The sequence below is a fragment of the Schistocerca americana genome, chromosome 1, assembly GCF_021461395.2.
Source record: "Schistocerca americana isolate TAMUIC-IGC-003095 chromosome 1, iqSchAmer2.1, whole genome shotgun sequence".
Lineage (NCBI taxonomy): Eukaryota > Metazoa > Arthropoda > Insecta > Orthoptera > Acrididae > Schistocerca > Schistocerca americana.
Window position 1 is genome coordinate 1,061,069,645 of NC_060119.1, and position 25,422 is coordinate 1,061,095,066.

The 25,422-nt window shown below is 41.8% G+C and overlaps 1 protein-coding gene across 1 annotated transcript in view; it reads right to left on the reverse strand.

Annotated features, from left to right (window-relative positions):
• LOC124549726 (somatostatin receptor type 2-like) overlaps positions 1-23,090 on the reverse strand; it is a 299,967-nt gene extending 276,877 nt beyond the window's left edge. The window contains exon 1 of the mRNA XM_047125263.1: positions 23,003-23,090. The gene's annotated coding sequence lies outside the window, so the exon portion shown is untranslated. The remainder of the gene's footprint in view (positions 1-23,002) is intronic.
• Between the last annotated feature and the right edge of the window lie 2,332 nt (positions 23,091-25,422).

Genomic DNA, 25,422 nt, shown 5'->3' on the forward strand with positions numbered 1-25,422 from the left:
CTTGTTTATGATAAAAAATATGCGAATTACTTATCCAGACATAATGTTTGCAGTATTTCCACATCTACAATACATGAACTCTCTCTCTCTCTCTCTCTCTCACACACACACACACACACACACACACACACACACACACACATTATCTCCCTCTCTCTTTTAAAAAATACCTGATTTGCTTTAAAGTTTGCCAAAGATATTGCCAATTATGATTTCGCTACTGACTATAAAAAACCATTTATGGACTGCCTCCAGAGTTTCAGTTTGAATGTCACTGGGAGTGATATATCATTCGCTATGGAATTTCAGAACAAGTATAAAGCATATTATCCACAAGTACCTACAAACCAGCACTTCCTTATATAGTGTAATTAACAAATTATTAATATGTAGTTGTTGAAGATAGGTTTTACCGTAAATAATATTATAAAAAACTTCAAAAATGTGAAATAAAATCAACTGGGGATTTATGGCACTTTTTGTTTTTCTTTGCCAACAGATGTCTGCATTAGTAAATATTCAAAGTACGATTGCTAACCATAGTATAAGACACAATAGAGGCTCGATGAAATTACTTATCAGATCTATAATGCTTGTCAAATGTTACATTATTCTTTTGAAGTCTAAAAATATCTGCAAAAATATATCAACAATGCAGAAAGGATCAATATTTATGTCATGATCACAATGTTTACATCAAGTATTGCTGTGTTATTTCACAAACACATTCATCAAATTACTGCTTAATACATCACTGTCGACTTTCGGTATTAATGCCTGAATGTTATTTTCATACCTAGAAAATAACAGACAGTTGACATTTAAAGTTAGGCATAAAAATATAAAAGTATCATCACTGGGGTAAAATTATAGGCAAACACACAATCAAATAGGCATTCTGAGTGCAATTATTTAGGTCTACTTTTGATGTACTAAATTCACATCAAATATTTAAATGTTACACCAGTATACAAATTCATGAGGGGTCTTCAAACTGATGCTGTGTTGTTATCTCCTAATTTTTTTGTGGTTTTGATTTACCGACAGTTTAGGATGATGGCCTAGATAATATATCACTAAGAAGGCAACTGATTACATTGATTGGAAAATAGTACAAATGACTGAGCCTAGTTGAAGTTAAGTACAAAACAAACTGTTGCAATTGGATGTGTATCTCTCTAAAACTGTAATCATCTACACCAACAACTACAAACGATACCACCACACATGCTCCCACAAACATCATTTTAGGAAGGAAGAAATAAGGTCTTTTATTAAAATGTGTTTCTTAAACTTCTTTGTTTACAAACATATAACATGACCAAAGTCGGTTATGGAGACCCATCTCCAAAGAGGAAGACAGAGTCAGCATCTCAGAAGTAAACCCTTTAATAAAATTTATTTTACATTGATAGAGGAGAAAAAAACACGTACACAGGCAGATTGATTACTGTAATGCACTAGTGTAATTACTTCTGAGATGATGATTCTGTCTTCTTCTTTGGAGACAGTGGGTCATTGTAACCATCTTCGATCTTGTTTGTGTACGTAAACATAGGAGTTTAAGATATACATTACAATAAAATGTCTTATTCCTTCCTTCCTAAAATGGTGTCTGTGGAAGCATGTGTGGCGGTATCGTTATTAGACGTTGAAGTACATGATTACAGTTTTAGAAAGACATAGTTCCAATTGCAACAGCCTGTTTTGTACTTAACCTCAACTAGGCTCAGTTATTTGTAATACTTACCAGTCGATATAATCAGTTATATTTTTCTAGTGATATAGTGTCTAGACTTTCAAGTGAGTAATGCATATCTTTGACCTTGAAATCATTTTATATTACACTGACTCAATACAGAAGTGTACACAATTATTTCACAACCTAGGCAACATTTTTACACCTCATTTTAATACCAAACTGTGAATGAGTTGAGAGCATGTAATTGGGATGCGTTAAAAGCACAGTTGAGCCATATCCTGCATCCTAGATTTTTTTTAGTTCTCGCCAGTTTTTAAATTCCCCATCACCGCCGCCTTACGTTTTTTCAATTTCCGCCATTTTTTTGTATTTTCCACCATTTTTGTATTTAACATAATCTGCCTTCTGTGAGTTTTAATTTCCAGGAAATAAATAAATTTGTCACAATTTTATATATAGGGTAATTGGCCTATATTGAATTCCCAGTCGAATTTTGAATTTATCACCGATTTTTTTAATTTCCTGCCACCACAAGCGACTGCAGCAACAGGACTCTGGCACCGACTGATGGCAGAAACTTTAACCATGCTAACAGTAGTATTCCTACTCTTAGTCTACAACGTAGTCAGAGAAGTGAACCTGAAATGAAAAATCTTTATTACTGCATTTGAAAATAAAGAATTAAATTCCGCGATCACAGATCTTTGAAAAATTTATCTTACAACATAAACTAGGTTTTGTTTTGGACATATGTGCCGTAAATTTGCTAGAAATATTGCAACTGCTTTCATTCTTACAATGCACAGTCATAATTTGCAAACAATGATGAGTCAGAGGAGGGGCAGCTAATAATTCGGATACATTCAGAATTACGGATGTGTCGGTTTGATTGAGGATATGGAGGAGTCCCTAAACTACGTGCAAGAGAGAAGTACAGCAACAGAAGTTAGAATAATTTATTGACTATAAGGAAACAAGAGAGGCAGTGAATGTTAGAGAAACAGAAAAAAATACTAGAGATAATGACAATATGAATGTACTTAGCTGGGGTAAGGATGAAAGTAAGAGTCCTACAAAAATCACGTTTTGTTGGGATTTATGGAGACTTCTTTGCCGCTGCAATTCAGTGTTTGCCGAAGATGGTGCTGGTGAGCTGGGATCAGCGATGTAAACAACCCTTCATCCTCTGGTGATCTGAGCCGAGCGATATAACCGTCTTTTTAATTGCCACCCTTAGCAAGCTACCCACTAAATTTTGCGCCTTCGTAGTCAGTATAGAGTACACTTGGAAAGAGTGGGGAAAAAGGTTGGTTTTTGAACGATAGAGTTGAGAGCTGCTCTTGGCGCTGCCGTAGATCCTACCAGATCTGCCTTCCGGAGATCACTGTTGTGTTAGGTAATACCGTAAACCCCCAATTCTTAAAGAATCCGACTCCCACGTATAAAACAGCTTCAAATGTCTAATGACTCCACACATGAAATAATGTGTGAAATATCTGACGTTAGGTATGTAAGCGAAGAAAAGCTTAGAAAATGTTTGAAATTATGCTTAAAGTTTGTAGGAACTCGCTAAGTCCTCTCATTATGAAACGCTTGATGAATATAGTCAGGGCTCCATTTTAAGCAAAATCAATTTTTTTCACGTGTACCTCCTGATCCATGTATCTTAGACTGATATAACCTGGCAGGTAAATTCATTATATCAGTAAAGTGTGTTGCGAATAGAGTTTGCAGTAAAGAAGTAATAAATTAAAGCGTCATGCCTGATGCTGATGTTTCTACTGCATCAAGTGTAGTAAGCTATATATTGTTTTCCTTCCATCATTTTGTACGCGGTGACTGCGAGGAACTGTTTTGCAAAGATTTGAAGTTATTTGCAAAATATGTTGGAAGTCGCTAATTTCTCTCATTCTCAAATACTGGATGTATAAATTCCATACATTTGTCCTGCTTCCATTGCGCTGCCTCAAGACTAACGCATTGTTTCTAACTGCAGAAATTGTCTCATTACCGAGCGAGATGGTGCAGTGGTTAGAGCACATTGGGCTCGCATTCGTCCGGCCATCCTGAGGTAGGTTTTCCGTGATTTCCCTAAATCGCTTCGGGCAAATGCCGGGATGGTTCCTTTGGAAGGGCACGATCGATTTCCTTCCCTAATCCGATGGGACGACGACATCGCGCTTTGGTCCCCTCCCACAAATCACCAACCAACGAATTTGTGTCACTGTATTGAACTTTTAATAAAAAGGTGTACCTCTCAATGAGTAGATTATGACAGCATTTTAAATTTTTAAGTTCGGTTAACAACTACGAGAAATATTTTTGTTGTTCCTGGAAGCCGTTAGATACGCAACCTGCAATTGGTTTTGGGTTCCGGGATAGTCACTTTCTGTTAGTAATGTCACTGCTAACTGCTGCTTTCGTTTGCACATACCTTGTAGTTCACGAGAGTTAATTTATCGTATTTACACTGGCGCCATATTGTGGGTATGAAAACGTGAAACACAACATGTCGCATGGACAAAGGAAACCACTGCTCGCTTTGTAGCGAGCCTACTCGGTGACAGATGTGCGCCCCTCATTTTTCGCTTTTTGCTCTTTACAAACGTTTTCCCGAGTCAAATAAATTTTTGGTGGCTGGAATATGCCATTTGAGGCCCTACGTTTTCGAATTGGTTTTGTTTCCTCGATTATCCCATAATATTCTTAACCCTTAGCATTGGTAACTTGCTTGAGAGCTTTTGGAAAAAGGAAAGACCTTCCGTTTGTGGAGACGGTGTCTGACTTATTGTAGAGTACTTTTTTTTTTTAATTTTCGACCCAATTACTTTTTTATGATACAATCATATCCGGTTTCGGCCTTGGTGCTATGGGCAGCATTTGATGAACAAGTGTTCATGTGCTGAACATGCCACCCATATCATCTGAAGATGGCCTTTGAAAGCCGAAACCGGTTATGGTTGTATCATAAAAAATTGAGTGAGTCAAAATTTAAAAAAAAGTACCTGCTTGAGAGTGTTTGTGATTACAGAAAGGATTCAGGAAAGAGCGAGAATATTTTTAACGAAACAGAGTAATGAATGTGTTCTTCAAACGATTGGAGAGAATAAATATTTCAAGTTATTTCAGTGATCAGACCTTCTGCTTTATCATTAATTAATGCTCTATTTCCCTAGGAACATGAGAATCCATGAGTGTCTATTTAGGAAGAAAGTCGTGCTGAGGTCTGTAGAACTAGGACCTCATGAAATGTATTGAAATGACGATACTAGTTGCTTCATTAATGTAAAAGTTACTATGGTTTTTACAATAGCTCATTAAGTCCGGTTTGCTTTATCTGTTGGCTTAGTATAATTGGAATATATATAGTCAAACTGTGGGTTTAATTTAAGCAATGTCACAAAATATAATATGCTGTGAAACAGCTCGTATCCCAATTCTGTTGGATCAACTTTTTTAATAAAGGCACACAATACAAGTGTAAATATTTCTACTAGATGAAAGATACAGAGCTATTGATTGCGTACGTATCTGCCAAAACAAGCAAACGGCTTGTTGATACAGCTTTTTGTAAGTCAGTGTCTGCAAAATAGAATTCATAGAAAAACAAATGGTATTGAAATACACTCGTAATTTTAAGTAGCGTCTTAAACAGATTACCAGCGATGCGAAAGTAATTGCCCAGCTGCTGAATGAATACCTGCTACGCTAGAGGCGCTCGTTAAAGGGAAGCTGTCTGCATCTACCAGGAGATACTTCCAGTGTAGTGGACTGGGGCCTTAAATGCTTAAAAGATTTGTTGCAGAATCTCGTCGGGATTCGGAGTTTGCAGGTCCTCTTAGGTGCACTCCGTCTGCGTCGAAGGTTTCGCGAGGGAGATTTAGTTAACAGCAGATCTCTAACTACGGAGTTTGAGGAAGAAAGGAGTGTCTTTCTACGATAGGACCTTCCTCACAAAAGCGCTGCCAATCAGACGGCAGTCGTACAACGAAATCTCTCAGGATATGTTGGTAAGACTGCGTGCGATTCTATCTCTTCTTCGTGTGTTAGTGGGAGCAGGTGTGAACAGCACAGCATTTTAAAGAATAATGACTGCTAAGATAGGGTGTCAGTGAAGCATCGACTGTGGAAGAACCGAAAAAGGAGATAATAGAAGAATTTGAAATGTGGTGCTGCAGAAGAATGTTGAAAATTAGGTAGACTGCTAAGGTAAGGAATGAGGAGGTTCTCCGCAGAATCGGCGAGGAAAGGAATATATGGAAAACACTGATAAGGAGAAGGGACAGGATGATAGGACACCTGATAAGACAACGAGGAATAACTTCCACGGTTCTAGAGGGAGCTGTAAGGGTAAAAACTGTACAGGAAGACAGATGTTGAAATACATCCAGCAAATAGTTGATGACGTAGGTTGCAATTGATACTCTGGGATGAAAAGGTTGTTACAAGAGAGGAATTCGTGGCAGGCCGCATCAAACCAGTCAGAACAGAAGACTGACGACTCAAAAAAATAAAATAAAATAAAATAAAAAAAAGACAGAGAGAGAGAGAGAGAGAGATATGAAGAAACCTATTAATTCCATTAGCAACACGTTTTGCATACAGTAACCACGTATTCCAATATACTACTCAGTACACCGGAAAAATTATATCCTTGTACGACACACAGTTCAGGTGATATGATATTTTATACGCAGGAGTTCGATGTTTAAACATTTGGGGTGGGGGATTACTCGTTCATTCTGGCTGTCAGCGCAACGACGAGGTGGATAACAGAGATAGAGAGAGATGGATAGAGAGAGATAGTTAGATAGATAGATAGATAGATAGAGAGAGAGAGAGAGAGAGAGGGAGAGAGAGAGAAGGGGAGAATAATCTTGAAGCATAGAATGTACACAATGTATACAATATCAGCTGCACATCAGTCATTACAGAAAAGATACCAGAAGACTTGGCGTAGATCTTCTTGAATTTTAATACACGCTGAAAAGATCCACCAAAATTTTTGAGTTGCTCAGCCCAAAATAACATCTGCCTGACTGCCGTCTTTTTCCGCGTAGTAATCTTCAGATACACTACAGAGTTACCCAACCTGGAATAAGATAAGATGGTGTTTATGTGTCTGTCCGTGAGATATTCAATGAAGCCAATTACTACTGAACCTTTTCGGTCGGAGATTAATATTAGTAAGGCCTGGGTCACATATAAACCAACTGCTGTTTGGATATTTCACACGATTTCATGGTGGCAGTCACTTTTTTGACTTCGTTACACTAAATCCCAAATTTTTCCAAATTTAGAAATTACATTCCTTGACAAAAAAACGAAGCACACAGAAGGAGAGGAAGAAACAAAATGAAGCTTCACGGGTTGAGAGGTGTTTTGACAGCTAATATCGAGTCAAATTTGGATGCATGAGTCCATTTATCAGTATGATGTGAGCTCTCTGACAGGAAATCACAAATCCAGTCACGTAACTGAGACGATATTCCATAAGCACGCAATCGCACTACAAGTCGCTTGTGTGGTACAGTGTCAGAAGCCTTCCGGAAATCCAGAAATACGGAATCAATCTGAAATCCATTGTGAATAGTACTCAACATTTCATGTGAATATAGAGATAGTAGTGTTTCACAAGAACGATGTTTTCTAAAACCATGTTGACTGTGTGTCAATAGAAAGTTTTCTTCGAGGTAATTCATAATGTTTGAACACCATAAATGTTCCAAAATCCTGCTGCATATCGACGTTAACGATATGGGCCTGTAATTTAATGGATTACTCCTACTACCTTTCTTGAATATTGGTGTGACCTGTGTCCAGTGTTAGGGTACGGTTCTTTCGTTGACCGAACGGTTGTATATGATTGTTAAGTATGGAGCTAATGCATCTGCATACTCCGAAAGGAACCTAATTAGTATACAGTCTGGACCAGAGAACTTGCTTTTATTAAATGATTTAAGTTGCTTCACTGCTCCGAGGATATTTACTTCTACGTTGCTCATGTTGGCAGCTGTTCTCGATTCAAATTCTGGAATATTTACTTCGTCCTCTTTTGTGAAGGCATTTCGGAAGGCTGTGTTTAGTAACTCTGCTTTGACAGCACTGTCTTCGGTAGTATCTCCATTGCTATCTCGCAGAGAGGGCATTGATTGTTTCTTGCCGATAACATACTTCACAATACTACCAGAATCTCTTAGGATTTTCTGCCAGGCTTTGAGACAAAGTTTCGTTGTGGAAACTGTTATAAGCATCTCGCATTCAAGTCGTGGCTAAATTTCGAGCTTCTGTAAAATATCGACAATCTTGGGGATTTTGCGGCTGTTTAAATTTGGCGTGTTTGTTTCGTTTTTTCTGCAACAGTGTTCTAACCCGTTTTGTGTACCAAGGAGGATCAGTTCCGTCGTTTGTTAATTTATTTGGTATAAATCTCTAAATTTCTCTCAATTTAGTAGTTACCGTTCATTGCGCCCTAGGTAATATTTTAAAAAATGGATCTAGTTCTAGTGAGTGTGGGAAATAGGCTGTTTTCGGCTTCAGTAACATTTCACCCCGTATACAAATTTTACGCTTCTGACGCCGTTCTCACCTTGCCACACCATGCGACCGCTTGTCTCGTTTGCACCTTAAACCGAACCTTGCCACGATACTATCACGTGAGAGGGAACACATGAGGGCACAGGATGTCCGTGACGTGCCGTTGTGGCGTCATACTACCACCCTTGACGTGAAGTGATACCCGATGGCACTTCACACCATGAAGCCAGGAATAACATTGCTGTGCCTCTCCAAAACATTGGAAGACTAGAGCCAAAGTTGTCGAGAATGGTCATCAGGGGCAGTGCAGAACCGTGATGTCCAAACACAGTGAGGCACCATTCATCATCACTCTGGGCTTCCCGGCCACAGCACAACTCCAAACGCAGCCGTTTGTGCTGTGGTGTTGACAGCAAACTACACATCACGCGGTAATTCCCTAGTCTGGTTGCTGCTAGCCTCCGTCCTATGGTGCAGGATGACCTGGAACGTTGCAGGGAGGCCATTACTTGTTGTGGGTTGACAGGCGCAAATGGGGTTACCGTGTACTTGGTGCGCAATACGGCGATGCTGCCTTGTAGTGGTGAGACCTGGCCCACCGGAACCTTATAACTACTCCTGACGTCACTTACCCCAGTAAACACTGTCACATCCGTACGTACCACGAATCTAGAAACCACACGATTCGACCAGTTGGCCAAACGGAGACCGACAATGAGGAACCTTTCCAATTCTGGCAGGAGCAGATAATGCTGTCTCACACGAGTATGCAGCATCGTGCGTCTTTCACAGTGATCGCTCGATATCTTACTCCCAGGCCTGGTCTCAATAATAAGCAGGAACATCTCTAAAGCGCTTCTGGTGGCCGTTCTAACTGCCACAGGGAAATTCAACTGTAATCATTTACATACCCTCCTATGGTATGTACACAACTGGCCCTTAAAATTGCTACAACAAGAAGAAAGGCAGATGATAAACGGGTATTCGTTGGACATATATTTTATACTAGGACTTACATGTGATTACATTTTCACGCAATTTGGGTGTATAGATCCTGAGAAATCAGTACCCAGAACAACCACCTCTGGATGTAATAACGACCTTGATACGCCTGGGCATTGAGTCAAACAGAGCTTGGATGGCGTGTACAGGTACAGCTGCCCATGCAGCTTCAACACGATACCACAGTTCATCAAGAGTAGTGACTGGCGTTTTGTGACTAGCCAGTTGCTCGGCCACCATTGACCAGACGTTTTCAGTTGGTGAGAGATCTGGAGAATGTGCTGGCCAGAGCAGCAGTCGAACATTTTATGTATGCACAAAGGCCCGTACAGGACCTGCAACATGTGGTCGTGCATAGTCCTTCTGAAATTAGGGTTTCGCAGGGATCGATTGAAGGGTAGAGCCACGGGTCGTAACACATCTTAAATGTAACATACACTGTTCAAAGTGCCTTCAATGCGAACAGGAGGTGACCGAGACGTGTAACGAATGGCACCCCATACCATCACGTCGGGCGATACGCCAAGATGGCGATGACGAATACATGCTTCCAATGTGCGTTCACCGCGATGTCGCCAAACACGGATGCGACCATCATGATGCTGTAAACATAACCTGGAGTCATCCGAAAACATGACGTTTTGCCATTCGTGCACCCAAGTTCGTCGTTGTGTACGCCATCGCAGGCGCTCCTGTCTGTGATACAGCGTCAAGGGTAACCGCAGCCATGGTCTCCGAGCTGATAGTCCATGTTGCTGCAAACGTCGTCAAACTGTTCGTGCAGATGGTTGTTGTCTTGCAAACGTTCCCATCTGTTGAGTCAGGGATCGAGACGTGGCTGAACGATCCGTTACAGCCATTCGGATAAGATGCCTGTCATCTCGACTGCTAGTGACACGAGGCCGTTGGGATCCAGCGCGGCGTTCCGTATTACCCTCCTGAACCCACCGATTCCATATTTTGCTAACTGTCATTGGATGTCGATGAACGCGAGCAGCAATGTCGGGATACGATAAACCGCAATCGCGATTGGCTACAGTACGACCTTTATCAAAGTGGGAAACGTGACGGTACACATTTCTCCTCCTTACACGAGGCATCACAACAACGTTTCACCAGGCAACGCCGGTCAACTGCTGTTTGTGTATGAGAAATCGGTTGGAAACTTTCCTCATGTCAGCACATTGTAAGTATCACCACCGGCGCCAAACTGGTGTGAATGTTCTGAAAAGGTAATCATTTGCATATCACAGCATCTCCTTCCTGTCGGTTAAATTTCGCGTATGTAGCACGTCATCTTCGTGGTGTAGCAATTTTAATGGCCAGTAATGTATGTGTACGAAGCTACAGCGATATCCAGCCATGTCTTTGAGTGCCTCCCTTTTTTCTAAGGCAGTGTAAATGGTTCAAATTTGCCAAGATACTGAATATTGCAGAGGTAATTTGCACTGAATTCACAGTATACATTGTTAGTTTAATTAAATTGTTTAGTTATAAATTGAAAAAAGAAAGATTTCTAACATTTAAAAATAAGGCAGCTTTGCAACCTATCTTTTGAAACTTACTTTATAATTGCATTTTGATGTAAAGTATCTCATTTGCATTTTCTGAATGTGTGTGGTAGTTGATGAACATTCAGGAAACGTAATGTAAAGCTACGATGTTCTTCATGTTGATGGCACTTTTAGAAATCGTCTATGCGTTTCGGACAGTCGTGTCTTAGGACATACATAAACTACAAAATCGCGGTTGTAAGATAAACTTGTTTGTCGAAAACCGCGCTCTGCACTACCAGAGCTAGCACTCGCTACTACAGAGGTGCTGAGGAAAAGCGACAGTAACGACATCAGTTGAACAATGTTGACTCTACCTTTTTAGCCTTTATGAAGGATCTGTAATCGCCTAGGTACCGACAAACACACAAATACGCAGACGACATGACACCTGCAGGGAATATTGGACTTACATTCTAGGGGAAGACGGTTCAAATCGCGTTCTGTTCATCCAAATTTACGTTTTCGCGATTTCCCTAAATCACTCCAAACAAATGTCGGGATGGTTCTTTTGAAAAGGACACGGCCGATTTGCTCCATCCTTACGTTCTGCGTGCTTCTGCTCCGTCTCTAATGACCTAGCTGTTGACGGGACATTAACTCTAATCTCCTCCTCCACTTCTAGCAAGACGTAAGAAAGACAGAGCTTCTGTTAAAAGGAATGGACTGTATACAGTGCAAAGAATTTACCTTACTGACAAATAAAGGAAAGACAAAGGTGATAAAGGGAAGTAGTAAGAATAATAATTACTTGCGTAAAGTTCATATTTGGAATGAGACAATAGTGGAATACACGAAAGAATTCTCGTAGCTAGAAATAGAAGACTACGCATTAACTTTTGAATGCTTTCTTCAGTAAGTAAGCTACTATTATTGACAAGGAAATGAAAAGTTTTCTGTCTAGACCACAGCACTGTTTGAAAGTGAAATGTAGACCGTTGGCAATACCGAGAAGAAATTGGAAGCACTTGAAATACGGTGCTTTCGACAAAAATTACAAGTTTATGGGCCAGTTAAAATACAAACATGAAGTACCGACAGAGTGAGACAAGGCGTCTGTGGGAACCCTTTACCAGAAGATAGGATAGGTTAGTGGGGTATTTGCTAGTCTACACTGTTCCAACGCTTCCCCGCAGAGCAAGGACACGTTCGAGTATCCTTCAGCTCGCGCGTCGAAGGTGCAGACAGTATAGGCTACCCGCCTCACGTCCACATTACACGCATGCTGCGCATGCGCAAATCACTTAACCAATCCTACTCCTGTGCACACGGCCGATGCAGAGCTGTCACGCTGAATGGCTTCCCGCATGTCAGCTGTTTGCCGACCGCTCCTTACATGTGCCCTTGGATGCCCAACTGCCCACCACACCGGCAGACACACAAGCATCCAGGACTTGGCTATGGAAGGAGCTGTTGGGGGGTAAGGGGGTGCGGGGGTTGAACTAAGCCACGCAAGACTGGAATATGTAAAACAGATAACAATGGTGTTAAAATCAAAGATTGACACAAGAGCGGAAAATATATTCAGCATCAAACCTGTTAAAATGTTAGTGACCTGAAATAAGTATTTGTACTCTGAATTTGTACGACACATCAAAATAGTGTTGTAGCCATACCCAGAGTTGTCTAGATGATTCCTTATGGTCAGAGACAGGAAACTTCCCTCAAGAGATAACGCGCAAAATAACGTGAAATTTGTGGTTTTAACCGACATAAAGAAAACTCGTAAGTTTTTACGAAATTTGGCATTTTTTCCGATCCCCTGCAAAAATGTAAATTTGAAAGACGCAAGTTACTAATATTTGTAACTCAAAATTATTGCAAGTTGCATTTTGATTTTCGCTTTTTCCTGGAAGCTGAGGTTCATGTGTAATCTTAAAATGACAGTTTATTTCTCCCCAGGTAACTCTCTAGTTCCCGGGTTCCCGGGTTCGATTCCCGGCGTGGTCAGGGATTTTCTCTGCCTCGTGATGGCTGGGTGTTGTGTGCTGTCCTTAGGTTAGTTAGGTTTAAGTAGTTCTAAGTTCTAGGGGACTGATGACCATAGATGTTAAGTCCCATAGTGCTCAGAGCCATTTGAACCATTTGAACTCTCTAGTTCGAAACAAATACATTGTGGCAACAGTTTTGATCAACGACGTCACATTTCACGACGTTTTTGCACAACAAATAGTACCAAAAGGGACACGTTTCTAAGATCTTTAATCCAGCGTGTCAATTAAACTACATATTTTCTTAGTACACAAGTGTAAAAAATGAAAACAACCAAAACTTGGCATTTAAATTAAAAAAAAACACGTAATTTAAAATGTGGTGCACTGGATTCGCTTCTATCAGCCAGTCATAGCACAGGTTACATGTTTCCATGCAAACATTACTGTTGTCACATTTGAAATTTTATGTGTCAGCATGAGTAGTATGACAGCTTCTTATGGAAAAATTCCATTCACAAACAGAAAAAAAAAATTACAGTGAAGTGTTGATGGATCGGCGGAATAACGTCTCAGAAAAGAACTTTACATAATAACAATACTTTGTTTTGAAAAACTTTCGAGTGTACGGTTTCAGAATTTTTTAAATTGATTGTTTTTACTAGGCTTTACATAAGAGTTACTACCTTATTTTTAATACTTTAAACAAATATACAACGACAATGTATATATGCATACTGAAGGGACGAATGAAAATTTGTAACAAGGCCAGGTTTCGAAGAATGGTCTCCTGCTCACTTGGAAGATGTGGTAAGCACTACGCCACATGGCACGGTGGTATTGCACAACAGCACGGACTATTCTAGCACGCCTAGCACTGAAGCAACTGCGTCAGGTTGGTATAGGGGTTACTGCATCTGCCTAGTGAGCAGCAGACCCACATTCGGATCCTGGGCTTGGTACAAAATTTCATTCGTCGCTTCAGTCTGCATATATACTTAATGGGCGTTTACGTCTTGAAAACTTCTCTGGAACCATACAATTTCATTTTACTAAAATAACGCTAGTGTCAACAAAATTTAGTTGACAGATATTTTTCATCTTCAATGCACATTGTAAAACAATGAAATGAGACAAAAATAAAGAACATATGATATTTCAAAAACAATCTGTCAAAAGCTAATACCAAAACTGACAAAAAGTAACATAGAAATCAGAAAGAAAATAATACCAAAAACAGTAAAAATAACACCGATCATGCCATAAAAAATGCCGAACTTGGCCAAACAAGAAAAGGATTTTTTCCTGCTCCGGCTTATTATGAACAGATACAATCGTGGGTGCGTAATACATCGAGTATCAAGCTGTAGATGGAGTGTTTTGCGCTTTGAAATTGATTCCAGTTAGTGAAAAAGAATAAATACAGCTATTTGTACATAAAAATAATAATAAAAGGGAACAATAAAAAAAATTAGCATCTGACGTCCCAGAGCTACGGAAGCAAGACAAAGACGGGCTCAAGAGACGCAGGACATCAAAACCGATTGAAGAATTAGGCCTGAACAGCGCTACTCTTAATGCGTATACGGATTTTGTACAAAGTGTGCTGGTGCAGCAGTTGATAAGATGGGAGAAGGTTCTCCAGAGCTGTTGCTATCTGTCAAGTCACATATGAAGTACACAAAGGTATACTCCGCGTCTGTACGTTGCATTCCACTTGGAGTTTACTTTCCACTTACAGACTGTAGGATAAGCTACTTATACATGGTTGCCGCAGTTGCAAGCATCATCAGTACTTGCAACTACACACGTTTGTGAACAATCAATTTAGGGATCCATTGTATCAACTCATTTTGGTAAACATACTGCCATTAGTACAGTGGCTAAGGAGTAACTGAATTAGAGATAGCTGCCTACCCGAGTGCAGCTGCTCGTTGCGCTATGGTGACAGTTTCGCCTGTCGCGTCAGGTTGTGCAGTGACCCGTCCTGGTGAGCAGACAGCCACTCACGGAGATTAGTTGGACAACGCGCGCGCGTTCTGCTCCGTAGCTTCTCACACGCTAGTCACTACGATGGCGAGTATGTCGCTGTAGAGACCAGGCAAGTACGAGGTGGCTTCAATAACAAAGTTACATATTATTAAGACAGGCCGAGAAAGTCTTATTGAATGCAGTACTACACTTGAAATTGACAGATACATGAAAATACTTCTCATCAGTCACGAAGTCTCTATAAAGAACAGTGGGAGCGACCTATCTTTCATTCTACGAGGTGCATTCAAGTTCTAAGGCCTCCGATTTTTTTTCCAATTAACTACTCACCCGAAATCGATGAAACTGGCGTTACTTCTCGACGTAATCGCCCTGCAGACGTACACATTTTTCACAACGCTGACGCCATGATTCCATGGCAGCGGCGAAGGCTTCTTTAGGAGTCTGTTTCGACCACTGGAAAATCGCTGAGGCAACAGCAGCACGGCTGGTGAATGTGCGGCCACAAAGAGTGTCTTTCATTGTTGGAAAAAGCCAAAAGTCACTAGGAGCCAGGTCAGGTGAGTAGGGAGCATGAGGAATCACTTCAAAGTTGTTATCACGAAGAAACTGTTGCGTAACGTTAGCTCGATGTGCAGTTGCGTTGTCTTGGTCAAACAGCACACGTGCAGCCCTTCCCAGACGTTTTTGTTGCAGTGCAGGAAGGAATTTGTTCTTCAAAACATTTTCGTAGGATGCACCTGTTACCCTAGTGCCCTTTGGAACGCAATGGGTAAGGATTACGCCCTCGCTGTCCCAGAACATGGACACCATCATTTTTTCAGCACTGGCGGTTACCCGAAATTTTTTTGGTGGCGGTGATTCTGCGTGCTTCCATTGAGCTGACTGGCGCTTTGTTCTGGATTGAAAAATGGCATCCACGTCTCATCCATTGTCACAACCGACGAAAAGAAAGTCCCATTCGTGCTGTCGTTGCGCATCAACATTGCTTGTCAACATGCCACACGGGCAGCCGTGTGGTCGTCCGTCAGCATTCGTGGCACGCACCTGGATGACACTTTTCGCATTTTCAGGTCGTCATGCAGGATTGTGTGCACAGAACCCACAGAAATGCCAACTCTGGAGGCGATCTGTTCACCAGTCATTCGGCGATCCCCCAAAACAATTCTCTCCAGTTTCTCGATCATGTCATCAGACCGGCTTGTGTGAGCCCGAGGTTGTTTCGGTTTGTTGTCACACGATATTCTGCCTTCATTAAACTGTCGCACCCACGAATGCACTTTCGACACATCCATAACTCCATCACCACATGTCTCCTTCAACTGTCGATGAATTTCAATTGGTTTCACACCACGCAAATTCAGAAAACGAATGATTGCACGCTGTTCAAGTAAGGAAAACGTCGCCATTTTAAGTATTTAAAACAGTTCTCATTCTCGCCGCTGGCGGTAAAATTCCATCTGCCGTACGGTGCTGCCATTTCTGGAACGTATTGACAATGAACGCGGCCTCATTTTAAAACTATGCGCATATTTCTATCTCTTTCCAGTCCGGAGAAAAAAAATTGGAGGCCTTAGAACTTGAATGCACCCCGTATTCCTCGACAGCAGAAATACGCTCCTTGGTTACGGAGTCATTAGAGAATCGCTGAACGTTCTCATTGTAGGATAATCTGCAACTGCTGCGAATTAGTTCCTCAATTGGCTGTACTTTGTCTTCTGTGAGCCTCGCAGGGTAGCCGGGCGGTTTAGGGCACCTTGTCACGGTTCGCGCTGCTCCTCCCCTCGGAGGTTCGAGTCCTCCCTCGGGCATGGGTGTGTGTGTTGTCCTTAGCGTAAGTTAGTTTAAGTTAGATTATGCCTAGGGACCGATGACCACAGCAGTTTGGTCCCATAGGAACTTACCACAAATTTCCAAATTGTCTTCTGTAGATGATGTCGCTGGCATTCCTTCCCGATCGGCAAGGCCCACGTCTGTGCTGCCTAGATCAAATTGTTGACACTATTTCAGTACGGCCGGAAGCAAAATTCCATTTGCCCAACGTGCCGGTAGAATTTCATGGTGAATCTGTGTGCATTTTACGCGTTTTCCACAGAAGAATTGTACCGTCTCGCGTACTGTAACTTTGGAGTACGTTTCTAGTTGACGTGCCTTTTCAGTCGCACAATGTGATGTACCTGTTATCCATACCGCAGCAGAAATGCGTTTACGCAAATAACTGGGACGAAAGGAATGGAGAGGAAACGGGATGGCAAAGAGATTGTAAGGAAACAATGATCTCCAGACACACAGGGAATTGCGGCAATGCAATGGCGATAATTGAAAATTTGTGCCGGACCGAGACTCTAAACCGGGTAGTCTTCTTTTCTAGCACGTTAGACATGACCGTCTTGTCATCCGGACACAATTTTCATCGCTGCCTGCTGTGGCCCAGCGGTTCTAGGGGCTTCAGTCAGGAACCGCGCTGCTGCTACGGTCGCAGGTACGAATCCTGCCTCGGGCATGGATGAGTGTAATGTCCTTAGGTTAGTTAGGTTTAAGTAGTTCTAAGTCTAGGGTATTGATGACCTCGGATGTTAAGTCCCATAGTGCTTAGAGCAATTTGAACCATTCTGAACTATCTTAGTCACATCCAAATTCCCAACCTTCAGCTCGCTTCACCGCAACGACCCCTGCCCATAACACATCCAGACTTCTGATTCCCATAGGAAGTCGGACGTTGGTTGTGATTTTGCAATGAAACTTTTTCATCAAACAGCCGTCGCGCCCATGGAATTATAGATATGAGTCGTGTCGTACATGTCCGACGGAACAGACACCACTAATATCTGGAACTGCATCTGTAGGCAACCCTGAACATGAATTCTCTTCTGACAATGTATCACACAGGTTGCGCAGTGCTCTTAGGTTGGGACGACCAGTGTACTTTACCTTTTGTAGTCTCCTCGTAATTTCATGTCTGTGGGGTATGGACCTATACATGCTAACACAATACGACAACGATATTCAGGAGCAATTTCACATTTATCGCACTAATATTCAGTTGCGTAGTGTGAACAGGTGTGTATCATAGAGAGATAAATGTACTCGTGTAATATGTCTATAAGCGAAAGTGGAAAATATTGCAGCGGTGATAATTTCAGACCACCGAAATACGAGGGGTAGTTGTAGAGTTTTAATTACTACCTCGGAAACAACTGATATTTTGTGTGCATGCAGGGACATGAAACTTCCTAGCAGATTAATACTGTGTGCCGGGCCGAGGCTCGAACTCGTGACCTTTGCCATTCGCGGGCAAGTGCTTTACAAGCTGAGCTACCCATGCACGACTCACGACCCGTCCTCACAGCCTTACTTCTGCCATTACCTCGTCCCCTACCTTCCAAACTTCACAGAAGCTCTCCTGCGGATGTTGCAGGACTAGCACTCCTGGAAGAAAGGATATTGCGGAGACATGGCTTAGCCACAGCCTGGGGGATGTTTCCAGAATGAGATTTTCACTCTGCAGCGGTGTGTAAGCTGATATAAAACTTCCTGGCATATTAAAAGTGTGGGCTGGTCCGAGACTCGAACTCGAGACCTTTGCCTTTCACGGGCTGGTAGACTACTTCTCAGCTGTACTAATGAAATGTCGATAATTTTTATGGATATATTACTGTTAAACTATTTGAAGCCAGAAAGCCAGCACTACATATTCAGTCCTCTTAACTGCTATATTCAAATTCTGTTCAGTTTTGAAAACTCGAAATTAATTGTTTTGGAGTAATAAAAAATCTAAAAGTCGCACTACATGCAATTTCTGATGAACAGAAATTTCTATAATTCAGTTCAGCGATACAACAAATTTAAGAAATATATTTTACATGGGTGAAGTCCATGTGTCAGACAAGAGGCAAGTACGTAACTGATTTAATTTCATTTATTGTAGTATCCTTTACGACTAAACGTCGCAATTTCAGTGTTCATTGTATCGTAATTCTTCATGTGAGTATCCCTTTATTGATACTAAGAGACAAAGCGCTATCGATTAATTTTCGCAAGTTTTGGAGCGATTTTCTTTAAAATACCATTTTGATCAAGAGGATGGAAACTGCTGAATAACTGATTAATTAATCTTGACCTAATTACTGTCAAATACCAAAAATGAGATAAAAAATAGTACAGTTTTAAACATGGCTGTTGTTATGCATTCGTATATTGGTTTCAACATAGTATTAAACAGCCAACATAGTTCCGACACATACTAGAGGTGTTTTCATCAGAATAAATGTTGCTAAATCGTAATGTAGTTTTAAGACTTAGCAACATTTATTCTGACGAAGACACCCCTAGCAGTTGTCGAAACCTAGGTTAATGTACCTGCCGTTTATGTGCAACCGGTTGGCTGTTTAATAGTATGTTGATAATCTTATGTTGTTTGTACAGTTTGAGGCTGCTTCCAGCGATTGACCATCAATGATTTAAGAGAATGATATTGATTCTTTACGCTTATTTTCGTGAAGTACGCGATTTTTTTATGTTTGGTTCAAATGGCTCTAAGTACTATGGGACTTAACATCTGAGGTTATCAGTCCCCTAGACTTAGAACTACTTGAATCTAATTAACTTAAGGACATCACACACATCCATGCCCGAGGAGGATTCGAACCTAAGACTGTAGCAGTCGCGTGGTTCCGGACTGAACTGCCTAGAGCCGCTCGGCCACCGCGGCCGGCTTATGTTTAGTGTCAGCTACAACCAGCCATTGATATTCTGCAATTAACTATAATTTTACAGACTTGCGATTTTATCGTATAAAACAGCATCATACGTGATCAGTTTTATGAAGTAATTCTACAAATTCTCCAGGCATTATTCATGATGAAACAGTTCGCGGGTTAACGGCCCGATGCCAGTCTCCAACAGGCAGAATATCTTGGCAGGCGACATGCGCTGATAAACTGGTTGCCGAGTACACCAAAGACACACCCGATTGTAGCAGCCTAACAGGTCAGCAGTTGCGGAACATTGCCCGTTGCCTATTGGAATTACAAGCAATGGATTACGAGCTGTTAAGGTTCTGACACAGATAACTTCTTAGACTGTGAATCTGAAATATCTGTCGAGATTCGGGTATGGCAACTGCCTCCAGTGGACAGTGCTACGTTCTGCGACATGCTCGCGGAAACCGTTGGTATCATTCGTTATTGTCAGACTATTCTTGGGATTGATGGGTGAAATTACACTGGTCTTGTCGGAACCTTAAGTATCACTCTATTCGCCTCTCAGTGGGAGCATGGACTTATGAGATTCCCGAGTGTTCAATCGCGTGTGAGGACTGTGTCACATCACGGAGAATATCTTTTGATGTTCCAGTAATAGAAGGATTGTGTTATCAAGCATTCAGTGAACTTACCGGTTAAACTAAGATTTTCATCAAGGTTATTGACCTTATTGAAATTTGTCTGCGTTGAGCTTCAACGTCGATCAAAGGAGACCGTATACGTTCAGTTGAGGAAAATCATTTTATTATTTTGTTCATAGCTGTAGTTCAGCAACAAAGATAAAAATTCGCTCGTCCAGTGCACAAGAAAATATTTATTTGATTCGCTTTAACGGTTTCGAGAATTTAAACTGTCACCTTCAGAAGTGAAATAAGTCAGTTAATTGATAAACCAAAGTCAAAATAAGGATCGGACGGTAGTGTTCTCTGCATAAGAATCAATAAAACAGAGTGACACAGCTAAAAATATATGATATATGCATTGAGCAGTAAACAATTAACTCTCAAATATCACATTGTAGATAGAATGTGCGACTACAATCAACATACTAGGAATTTTTAGCATATTGCAGCCCCGTCAGCAACTGTGATGGACTAATATATTGAAAAATCCGCCTCAGTTACGAAAATTTTCTGGTCTTAACCTAGGTTTCGGCTAGAATAATCTAGCCTTCTTCAGAAGCGTAAAATTACTATGCCATGCCAGAGTAAGGCACAGTCAACATCAAAAATTAAAACATATAGTAATGTGGTACCAAGTCGAATTAAAACTACTTAACTGAAGTTGGCACTCTAACCAACGTGTTCGCCGCTACCAACCAACCGCGTGGTGAAGTGATGCCGAGGCTGGACTTCAGTTCAGTAGTTTTAATTCGACATGGTACCACGGTACTATAGGTTTTAATTTTTAATGTTGACTGTGCCTTACTCTGGCATGTTGTAGTAATTTTATGCTTCTGAAGAAGGTTAGATTATTCTAGCCGAAACCTGGTTTAAGACCAGAAAATTTTTGCAACGGAGGCGGATTTTTCAATATATTAATCAACATACTGTTTGATACTCATCTCATACATTATACATTTTTAGCAATGTCACTATGTTTTATTGATTCTGTATCAAAGGATACAATCATCCGACCCTTATTTTGATGTTGTCTTCCAAAGATTTCGCTTCTGAATACGATAGTTTAAACCGACGAAACCGGTAGGGTGAACCAAATAAAGGTTTTCTTGTGCAACTGAAGACTTGTTGAAATTGATTTTGTTAATAAATGGAGACTGAACTTGTTTCTTGTGTTTTATTATGGAAATGTTCCGATCCTGGAACACTTCAGAGATCTAATTTAATTTTTTTTATATTGTGCTGAAGGAATTTTCTCTCATCTTATTTAATACTCTGCCTTCAATTGTAATTGGGCTGCAGGTTAGGTTCAGTTGTATTACTTATTGCCATTTGTCTAGAAGAATATGTTGTTGTTGTTGTTGTTGTTGTTGTGGTCTTCAGTCCAGAGACTGGTTTGATGCAGTTCTCTATGCTACTCTATCCTGTGCAAGGTTCTTCATCTCCCAGTACCTACTGCAACCTACAACCTTCTGAATCTGTTTAGTGTATTCATCTCTTGGTCTCTCTCTACGATTTTTACCCTCCACGCTGTCATCCAATACTAAATTGGTGATCCCTTGACGCCTCAGGATATGCCCTACCAACCGATCCCTTCTTGTAGTCAAGTTGTGCCACAAACTCCTCTTCTCTCTAATTCTATTCAATACCTCCTCGTTAGTTATGTGATCTACCCATCTAATCTTCAGCATTCTTCTGTAGCACCACATTTTGAAAGCTTCTATTCTCTTCTTGTCCCAACTATTTATCGTCCGTGTTTCACTTCGATACATGGCTACACTCCATACAAATAATTTTAGAAACGACTTCCTGACACTTAAGTCTGTACTCGATGTTAACAAATTTCTCTTCTTCAGAAACGCTTTTCTTGCCATTGCCAGTCTACATTTTATATCCTCTCTACTTCGACCGTCATCAGTTATTTTGCTCCCCAAATAGCGAAACTCCTTTACTACTTTACGTGTCTCATTTCCTAATCTAATTCCGTCAGCATCAGCCGAGTTAACTCGAGTACATTCCACTACCCTCGTTTTACTTTTGTTGATGTTCAACTTATATGCTCCTTTCAAGACACTGTCCATTCCGTTCAGCTGCTCTTCCAGGTCCTTTGCTGTCTCTGACAGAATTACAATGTCATCGGCGAACCTCAAAGATTTTATTTCTTCTCCATGGATTGTAATACCTACTCCGAATTTTTCTTTTGTTTCCTTTACTGCTTGCTCAATACACAGATTGAATAACATCGGGGACAGGCTACAATCCTGTTTCACTCCCTTCCCAACCACTGCTTCCCTTTCATGCCCCTCGACTTTTTATAACTGCCATTTGGTTTCTGCACAAATTGTAAATAGCCTTTCGCTCCCTGTACTTTACCCCTGCCACCTTCAGAATTTGAAAGAGAGTATTCCAGTCAACATTGTCAAAAGCTTTCTCTAACTGTACAAATTTAGAAGAATATACTGTTTGTAAATTTGGACCCACGCCTGCACTGCCCCCACCCTGGACCCCCTACCACCCAAATCCTACGCTGCAGTGTATCACCCGTGTGTTTCCTCCAAAATAGTTGATCTTTAGTTGCCCATTAGTGTTAACGTCCATCCACAACCGACCTCCTAGAACCATGAGGTAACGCCTCGAAAACTGTCTTTGGTATTGGAGGAACGCGCTGGGCCCTGCAACCTTGTGGTCTCCAACAACAGGGAGGACGCCTGGGGCCTCAGAGACAGCGTCTAGCGGCCAGCGGGCAGTGGGAAGCAGCTGGCGGACCGAGATTAATCCGACCCTCTGAGGCGACGGCTGTGGCCCCGAGTAATGAGCTCGCGAGACGCCGCGCCACGGACACCGCTCCGTCTCCAGCAGGGGAGGGGGCATAGTTTCTGCCAAGCGACGCCCGCCTCCTTACCTGTCACAGCAGTCCGTCGCGCCGCCGCAGGAATACCGGGAAGGCTGTGCAGCCGCTGGGGACGCGCCGCCTCTCAGTTACGCAGCTCCTGCAACACGATCAGGCATTTAAGAGGGAATCACGAGGGCGGAAAGTAACAGCAGGTAAGCAACTGGAGAAAGCCACCAGGACTGCTGAAAACAATCCAGTATGTCCTCAATTTAAATTACGCTACTGGCCATTAAAATCGCTACACCACGAAGATGACGTGCTACAGAAGCGAAATTTAACCGACAGGAAGAAGATGATGTGATATGCAAACGATTAGCTTTTCAGAACATTCATACGAGGTTGGCGCCGGTGGCTACCCCTACAACTTGCTGACATGAGCAAAGTTTCCAACCGATTTCTCATACACAAACAGCAGTTGACCGGCGTTGCCTGGTGAAACGTTGTTGTTATGCCTCGTGTAAGGAGGAGAAATGCGTACCATCACGTTTCCGACTTTGATAAAGGTCGGATTGTAGCCTGTCGCGATTGCGGTTCATCGTATCGCGATATTGCTGCTCGCGTTGGTCGAGATCCAATGACTGTTAGCAGAATATGGAATCGGTGGGTTCAGGAGGGTAATACGGAACGCCGTGCTGGATCCCAACGGCCTCGTGTCACTAGCAGTCGAGATGACAGGCATCTTATCCGCAAGGCTGTAACGGATCGTGCAACCACGTCTCGATCCCTGAGTCAACAGATGGGGACGTTTGCAAGACAACAACCATCTGAACGAACAGTTCGATGACGTTTGCAGCAGCCTGGACTATCAGCCCGGAGACCATGGCTGCGGTTACCCTTGACGCTGCATCACAGACAGGAGCACCTGCGATGGTGCACTCAACGACGAACTTGGGTGCACGAATGGCAAAACGTCATTTTTTCGGATGAATCCAGGTTCTGTTTACAGCATCATGATGGTCACATCCGTGTTTGGCGACATCAGGGTGAACGCACATTTGAAGCGTATGTCCGTCATCGCGATACTGGCGTATCACTCGGCGTGATGGTATGGAATGCCAATGGTTACACGTCTCGGTCACCCCTTGTTCGCATTGACGGCACGGTGAACAGTGGACGTTACATTTCAGATGTGTTACGACCCGTGGCTCTACCCTTAATTCGATTCCTGCGAAACCCTACATTTCAGCAGGATAATGCACCACCGCATGTTGCAGGTCCTGTACGGGCCTTTCTGGATACAGAAAATGTTCGACTGCTGCCCTGGCCAGCACATTCTCCAGATCTCTCTCCAATTGAAAACGTCTGGTCAATGGTGGCCGAGCAACTGGCTCGTCACAATACGCCAGTCACTACTGTTCATGAACTGTGGAATCGTGTTGAAGCTGCATGGGCAGCTGTACCTGTACACGCCATCCAAGCTCTGTTTGACTCCATGCCCAGGCGTATCAAGGCCGTTATTACGGCTAGAGGTGTTGTTCTGGGTACTGATTTCTCAGGATTTATGCACCCAAATTGTGTGAAAATGTAATCACATGTCAATTCTAGTATAATAGATTTGTCCAATGAATATCGGTTTATCATCTGCATTCTTCTTGGTGTAGCTATTTTAATGGCCAGTAGTGTAGTACGGAATTAACCACGGGCGGCCCGCCACTATAAAATGAGGCGACGAATACAAAGTGTTTTAAATGAATATCGGGGTTTTATCGCTTTATAATATTTATTATGTTAAACTTACAATTATAAATTATATGTCAAATGAAAGAGGAACTCAAACAGTTTTACTAAGAACCTTATAAATGTTCGATGTGAGCACCATTCGTCACACGGCACACATCAAGTCTATAGCCGAAGCGCTGGACAGGCCGCAAGGGGCCCAATGACAGGGCTTGCTTTGCATGGCCTCCACGTTTACCCGACGTAACGCCATGCGTTTTTTTTCCTTTGGGGCTTCATCAAGGATCGTGTGTACGTACCTCCGCTACCAGCAGACATCGCTGAATTAAGAAACCGGATTGAAGCAGCTGTTGCTACAATAACTGAAGACACACTTATTAACGTTTGGTGCTCACATTGAACATTTATAAGGTTCTTGGTAAAACTCTTTGAGTTGCTCTTTCATTTGACATATCATTTATAACCGTAAGTTTAATATAATAAATATTATAAAGCGTTAAAACCCCGATATTCATATATAAACACTTTGTATTGTGTTGTCAATAGAGAAGCAGTAAGTGCAGAATGAATCGGTCGGCAGAGCTCTAAGTGGTCACTGGACGTTACCTGAGTAACAAATACACCAGAGACATTCCAAGTCTTCTAATGCTGCCCAAGTCGGCTGTTGATGATCTGACTGTGGAGTGGAAGTCGGAAGGTACTACTTGTTATAGCACCAAGGCGAGGCAGAAACTGTAGAGCATTGCGGATGA